Genomic DNA, 8485 nt, shown 5'->3' on the forward strand with positions numbered 1-8485 from the left:
TTGCCTGGTTCCTGGACAAGAGTCTCCAGGACCCCGCCTGACTGTGTCCCAGAGAGATCGCGGCTTTTTGTGGACCCAGTGGAGACGCAGGGTGCGGGATGCAGCTTGCAACTCTTTACCACTTCTTTTTTAAATTTCCCGTTCTAACGTCGCCCACCCGTGTCACGTGCCCCATGCGCACTGCGTGTGTAACGCATCGCGCTGCGTGTACTCGTATAACGCGATTGCGATGGCAGAACCCGAGTGCCTCGTTCACCTGCATCTCATAGGTGGCCGGGTCACCTGGAGGTCGAGCTCAGGAACCATTCGGTGTCCTCACTGCTCGGTGGGAGGTGGCAGCCTTCACGCGGCCTACTCTGTTAAGTGAGAAATCACAACGAATCCCATCAACCCGGCTACTGAACGTGACCATCGAACTCCCTGTGTCCAGAACAACAACACAATGAACGCCTACGACCCTCTTCAGGGCCAAACGACGCGCTAGATAGGCCCTGGGACAAGGATCCTCCAACTGTACGCCGAGGGACTCTCAATAGATCAATCTTTATTTTATCTGTAATATCGCCCTCAATAAAGTAGGCATTAGTGCACATTATAACAGAACAGGTTCAGCACAGGAGTTACAACAAGAATGGGAAAAAATACCCGTCATGGCCACAGCGGCTAATACCGACGAAGCAAAACAAAGTGCAACTGTGCACAGGGAACATATATAGCATACAAAATGGAATTAACTCACACTGCCCGTACACTTAACACTGTCCATATATTCTTGGTTCTTTCGGTAAAGTCACGTAGAAGGGAAAAAAATACTGTCCATATATTTAACACTGACCATAGACTCAACACTGCCCATAGACTCAACACTGCCCATAGACTAACACTGCCCATAGACTCAACACTGCCCATAGACTCAACACTGCCCATAGAGATAATTTAGGATAATTGCATTCTGGCAAATATCCCGATGATGCTCGATGTAATTACCAGCGAAACGTCGTACTCAAAAATTGTAAATGTTGTGGATTCACTCTTCAACACACCGGTGGGCTAAAGTGGTAAACTATTTTGTCTTTTGTTAACGTGACACTTTTTTTGCTGATTGGCCGTGTCGGGTGGTGGAGGGTTATGACACATTTATAAATAACACGATCTAACCCAAAAACGTTTATTATGAACTGCCCATAGACTCAACACTGTCCATAGACTCAACACTTCTCATAGACTAATACTGCTCAGACTAAACACTGCACATAGACTCAACACTGCCCATAGACTCAACACTGCCCATAGACTCAACACTGCCAATAGACTCAACACTGTCCATAAACTCAACACTTCTCATAGACTAATACTGCTCAGAATAAACGCCGCCCATAGACCAAGGGTCGGCAACATGCGGCTCCGAAGCTGCATGCGGCTCTTCAACACCTAACATCCTAACATGCGGCTCCCAACAGCGATATCATTTTATTGCAAGCATACATTTAATTCGCAGTTTTTTGGTTGTATTTTAATTTAGGACCGGAAATAGATGTCTAAAACATATTGAGGGATGCATTTAAATAGCAAGATGCTAGATATTGTGCAATTCAAAAAAAGCATGAAAACATTAAATTGTAGTTAACGGTCTCCAATTACAATTCAGCACGATCTACCTTTTTTAAATCCTTTATATTAAGTTCACTTGCTTGCTTGCTTGCGCGCTTACGACCGTGCAAATCTTTCGGTCGTTTTGTAACCCACTTCCCGTGATCCAATCGAGCTGACATTTTGCACACAGACTCGTTGTGCGTGACAATTATTTTCGTGAAAAAAAATTCCAAAACTTTACACTTTTTAGGATTTTTTTTTATATTTAATTACCAATTGCTTAATGGTAGCAGGCAATCATCTGACCTATAGGTGGCAGCCATCTCAAGCCAGAGGACGGGAGGATTCTAGCCGCCACGCATATAAAGGATTTATAGTGAAAAACTTTGTTTTTACGGGTTAATTTTTTCCCTCCTCCCCAGGCTGCTCCGCCAGTCCCGTTTTTCAGATTTGTACACAGCAGGAAACTGCTGTAACTGGAAGCTAGTCAAAAACAAACAACAGCACCGCCATCATACATTAGCTTAACGTTTGTTGATTATGTTGAAAATATATTTTTAAAAGTATTAAATGGGTTGAAATGGCGTCCAAATAGAGAGAAAGATTAGAGATGAAAATCGTTCATTCTTAAGTAAATGGATGGAGTTGTATGCATTTGTTTTAAATGTGGCCAGACAGCCAGTGTGTCTCATTTGTAGAAAGACATTTTCCAACAATAAGAAATCCAACCTAGACAGGCATCCATAGAGGTGTTTTTGGTTAGATCGCTTAAATATAAATGTGTCGTTAAACCCACCACCACTCGACACAGCCAATTAGTAAGGGTTGTCATGTAAACAAAACGTGCTATCGTCTTGGTTCTTTCGGTAAAGTCACGTAGAAAGGAAATAATAAAATAATAAAAATAAACCATAATAAAATACAATTCTCACGACGTTTTGGCCACAACGCAAGCAGCCGTCCTCAGGTGAAGAACAGGTCTGTCGGAAAGACAGCGTCTGAATGAATGTGCTAATTAGTGACTAGTTCAGCACGCCTGAGTGTTGGAGAGTAAACTCACAACATTTACAAATAGAGTACGACGTTTAGCCGGTAATCACAACTAGCCTCATTAGGCGACAGCCAGAATTGTGGAGAAATCCGGTCTTAAATAGAGGGGGTAAATGTGATATAACCGACAAACACCTCTATTATGGATAATGTTGGTCGCGAAAGCCTTAAACAGGGTAAGAACAGTTTCGATATATGGGTGAAGTTCCCGAGCACAACAACTACCACTAGTTTTGTAGTAGTCCAGGAGGTACACGTGGAAAGTCATTCACAGACGGCAAAAACATTTGCAGTGATTGTCCCACATGATCCCTAAGACAGATAATCAAGAAAGCTGGAGCAAACACTCCACACGCTGATTGTTTATGGCACGGGGAGCAAAAGGATTAGCCAGAACGTTTAAGAGGGAAAGAGCTGGAGGTTGGTTAAACATCAGGTGGGATGGTTCGGCCAGTTGAGGATGAAAGGTGATGATTGGTGGAGACGGAGTGCATTGAGGAGCGGAGCCAGGGAGAGGTTAAAGGAAGGAGCGGGAGGCCGAGTTCAGGGCCGTGTGGGAGAGAGTGAGAACAAAGGTGTGGACTCGTGCCGTGAAATAAAGACCTTACCTTGTAGATAAAGAAAATGGCCAGTCTTATTCCAGTGGTAGCAGCGGTGGGATTGGCTAAGCGATGTCTCGCCTGGTTTGCAAAAAAATACTCACTGGAACTATGGATGAGATCGAGGAGGAGTCCACATCTCTTCCAATTGCCCTGGGACTGCACAGGCTGGAGATGGCCCGACAAGTGGAGGCTGGGCCAGTTGGCCCAAGCCACGAGGGTGCTGAGCCGGAATTGCATTGCCAACCGTTGGCGGGGAAAAATAAACCTCAATCCTCCAGATCCACAGATGGCCGGGAGATGGGAACAATTGGAGGACTGCGTGGACCCACTGACCAACGCAGTCTCCATGCTACTGCAACAAGTTACAACCCTAGATCCAATGTGGAGCAGATGGATCGCCGTCCCTTCAACCCACCGCAGCGGCAGGAGAGACCCGGGATGGCGTGGGACTGGGGGAAGGGGAGGGGCCACCTGCTTCGAGGCCGCCAGTGGTGGCCTCTTTCTCCGCCACGGGCTCTGGACTGGCAGAGGTGGACCTCCAGCAGCATGCCGAGCACAAGCAGAGATAGGCGGAGAGGCGAGCAAGGCAGTACCAGACAGAGTCGGTCTCCATGCTCAAGAGAACCAGGGGACCACGGGGGAGCCAGCCGAATAATGAAGCAAATGGATTCAGTCCATGAGTTCACAGCAGCTGGCGGGGACTGGGGGGCTTTTGTACGAAGATTAGAGGCGTCGTTAAAGATGTTGAATTGGTCCGAGGAGGAAGCCCTCAAAGTGCTTCCCACCATAATCAATGACGACACGTTACAGGTCAATGATGCATACCTGAGGAGGATAAGAAGACCACCAGCTGCATACCGGGAGATGGCGAAGATCTATGATCCTCCTTTCAGCGCCAACCACAAGCTTCAGAGCCGGCAACGACGGGAGGGTGAGTCTCCATTAGCCTACCGCAGCACGCTACTCACACTAGCCCAGGCGGCCTTCCCACAGCTGGATCGCCTGTCACTGGATTCACTTGTGACAGAGCGCCTGCTGACACTGGTGTGGGACCTGGGGATCGTTCTGCCAGTGGCGGAGGAGTAGAGTCGTGCCTCCTTGTGGCTGGCGAAATGTCTCCGGGCACAAGATGAGGTCAGACGGCCACCGTGGGTGGTTGCACACGTCGGAGACTTGGAAGGAGAGGAAGATGACCGGCAATCAGAGTTATTGAGCCTGGGGACGAGGCTGCAGCAGAGACTCACGGCATCACCGATGGTGGGGCTGGAGGCGTACCGAAAGAAGACCTGGTGAGGAATTTCCTTGGAGGAAGAGGCGTCGTCCCAAAATGCCCCGGGTCCCTGAGACCCGGAACCCAGCGGGAGCTGGACCCCGCTGGAAGCTACATTCCTGAAAGAGGTGGAGGCCCCGCCATGGACTGGGGAACCAGAGACAGGAGAGCTGGAAACATATAGCTTAGAAACTGGACTGCTTTACCTCCACAATTGATTTGTTGCTGACTGTATTCGTCGAGGAAAGAGAGGGGGAAAGAGCCGATGCTATGCGACCTGAGCAGCCGCTGATCCCTGCAGTCCGAGGAGCCGATGTCGATGAGCCAGAGCAGCAGCAACTTGCAGTGGGGCATCGAGTCAACAGTGTCAGCCTGGAGACGGAGCCGCCACCTCTACCCACCACGTGGCGAGCTAAAGCTCCGGGAATGCAGCCGACGTCTCCTATTGCAGCACAGCAGAATGGGACAGCAGCTGGTGTGCCAGTCGGCTCTGATGGCACTCGCAATTGTGGAGTTCTTGCGGATGGGCGAGGCGGCCCAAGACACACTGGGGGCGGAGCGGATGTGAAGCCTCATCCAAGGGAGCGGCCTTGTGCTACAGATTGTGTCGGAGAGTGACCAGACTTCGATGTCTTCCATGAAGTCCCTCCCAGCACACAAAGAAGCAAGAGTGCCATTTCAGGTGGTGACGCATGTGCTACGAGGCCCATCATTGGTATTGATCTTCAGGTGACCTTGGAGGAGATGGCAGCAGCGATCCAGAAATTCAACAGCCCAAGGCGTGATCAACAATAGCAGAGACCATGGCAGACCAGTGGAGGGACCCGGGATCAAGCAGAGATCAACTGCTTCCGCTGCGGGAGGCTGGGCCACGTCGCAAGAGGATGCCAGGGTGAAGTCGACCTGAGACAACCGAGTCAGCTCCAGGGAACATCGCAGGACTTCACAAGAAAGAATCGGGCTAGTCGTGACACCCCGAACACCCGGCCAGACCATACACACACATTATCAAACCCATCATCACCATTATCACCTGCACACCACTCAATCACGGCAACACTGCAGGGCAAATTTGGCCAACATCTGAATTTAAAATGGAACGAAAATTGTGAGACGGGTTGTAGCAGCAGCCACGGGGACATCAGTTCTAACAGGAGCGATAGGGGGAAATCCCGTTAGGGTGTTGGTGGACACGGGAGCATCAGTCACCATCATTTCTTCACTCGTGTTCGATATGCTACTTTCGGCCGAACGTGGCCTAGTACCGGTTTATCATAAATTTGTTGTGGCAAACGCCAGTTGTTTGGTAATTGTCGGTAAAGTAAAGACAGAAATCCGCATAGGAGAAATGTGTATATCGGGCCCTGTATTGGTGTCTTCGTCTCGAGCAGTACCATGCTTATTGGAAACAAATTATTTAAGTTGGGTGCCCATTAAAATACGAATAGACCAGGACTGTATAGAAACGCCATCGGGGAAAAAGCATGTATTTTTATGGCCTGAGAAAGAAACAGGGAAGGCCACCAGAGTACATGCCCTGGTTGGTGAATCGATGACAATTTCACCATTAATAACCTCACGGGCAGATGCGCCAATTATAGTGTCACCACTGGGACCAACAATTAGAGGACATTGATTTGCGGTAGCGGACACCATTTTAAGACAGAACCAACCGTTGTGTACCCCTTATGAGTGGGCGATTGCACTGCAAGAAGGATTCGCAATAGCCCAGATTTCCTCAGCAGGTAAAATACAGGAGGATGGAGTAGCTGTGGGGATACAAGAAGTGAATGATGGGGTATGGGGCCCCTGGGTGGAGAAAATCGTTCAGCAGAACCCTGAGTTGACCCAAAGTAAAAAAAAAAACTTAAAAGTCTCCTTCCAAAAATTTACAATATTTTCAGTCAGGGCCCGTATAATCTAGGGTGCACTTACTTGATGCAGCATCACATTGAAAATGGTAGTGCTCAACCCGTGATACAAAACTCACATAGAGTAGGACCAGCAGAAAAGGAGCAGATCCGTCGAGCTACAGACAAGATGTTAAGAGCAGAGATAATTTATCCATCAACTAGCCCCTGGGCAGCACCAGTAGTACTAGTTCAAAAGCCAGATGGCTCCAGGTTTTGCGTGGTTTTTTGGCAACTAAATATAGTTACGATAGTTGATGCGTATCCCTGCCGTGTATTGATGATTCACTGGACGCATTAGCGGGAGTGAAATATACATTTTACGTTGGATCTGTCATCAATATTTCGGCAGCTCCCCATGGATGATGAATCTAAATTAAAGACTGCTTTTTGGACAACTCAGGGATTGTTTCAATTTAATCGCCTACCAATGAGATTGCTCACTGCTCCGGCAACCTTCCAACGCCTCATGGAGTACTGTAATGTCAGGCCTACAATGGGAAATATCTATTTAGACGACGTACTTGTATTTAGTAGGTCGTTTGAGGAACACCTGGCAAGGTTATGACAAGTTTTCTTAAAGGTGTGTGTCTCTAAACTAAAATTTAAACCATCAAAATGTAATTTTGTACAGAATTCTGTTAAATATTTGGGACATGTGGTTATCGGGAAGGGTGTAGCAACAGACCCTGAGAAAACGTCTACTGTAAATAATTGGCCGACACCCACTTCAGTACAGGAAGTGCGACGATTCCTAGGATTTGTTTCGTACTATCACAGATTTGTACCCCGGTTAGCTACTGTTGCGAAACCCTTGCACGCCCTCACACCAAAAGGGGTGCGATTCCGGTGGGGGGAAGAGAAAGAAGAATAAGAAGAATCGGCATATCAAGCGCTTCGCTCGAGGTTGACTGATGCTCCCCCACTTGCATATCGGGATTTTTCACGACCGTTCATTCTAGATGCTGATGCCAGTTGTGTCGGCATAGGTGTTGTGTTGTGACAAATACAAGGAAACATGAAAGTGGTTAAATTTCGATGTAAAGCTTCCGTGACTGCAGGGATTCATCTTCTTGGTTCTTTCGGTAAAGACGTAATAACATTATTATTTGGTTCTTTCGGTTAAGTCACGTCTAAAGATAAAATAATAAATTAAATTAAATAATAGAATACGACGTTTCGATTGCAACACAAGCAATCATCATCAGGTATAATGAAATAGCGACATAATATCTAACCAGAAAACTATAGACAGACATATTAGCAGACAGATATCACAAGATACATACATAGCGAGAGCAACACAGGTGACAGAGAGGGGTGATCGTCTCTGTGGGGTGGCCTTAAATAGACAGAGGGGGGGCGGAGGCAGAGAGAGGGAGGGGGGTTAGAAAAAATTAGCATATCAATGAGTGGTCCAAAAGAAAACGTGGTGCTGCGAGTACGATGGCACAGCAAGCAAGCCTGAAAATCAGGAGAAAGACACACTAAAATTAAATAACCTAGTAAAATATCGAAATGTAATGTAATACAACACAGAGGGTCGGTCAACACACAATTAACGCATAGCCTGGTTGATTACGTATTTCAAAGATTGCTAAGTTAGAATTTAAGTGTGAACATTCTAAAGAGGACACAGGCAGATAAAACAAGTCGCCAGAGAGAGAGAAAAAAGATAAGCTTAAAACTTCCCCGTAGAAGTGGTTCAATCTTAATTTTAGAACTTTCGTGACTGCAGGAATTATTATTTGGTTCTTTCGGTTAAGTCACGTCTAAAGATAAAATAATAAATTAAATTAAATAATAGAATACGACGTTTCGATTGCAACACAAGCAATCATCATCAGGTATAATGAAATAGCGACATAATATCTAACCAGAAAACTATAGACAGACATATTAGCAGACAGATATCACAAGATACATACATAGCGAGAGCAACACAGGTGACAGAGAGGGGTGATCGTCTCTGTGGGGTGGCCTTAAATAGACAGAGGGGGGGCGGAGGCAGAGAGAGGGAGGGGGGTTAGAAAAAATTAGCATATCAATGAGTGGTCCAA

This window comes from Lampetra fluviatilis, chromosome 66, assembly GCF_964198595.1.
Source record: "Lampetra fluviatilis chromosome 66, kcLamFluv1.1, whole genome shotgun sequence".
In the NCBI taxonomy this organism is placed as follows: domain Eukaryota; kingdom Metazoa; phylum Chordata; class Hyperoartia; order Petromyzontiformes; family Petromyzontidae; genus Lampetra; species Lampetra fluviatilis.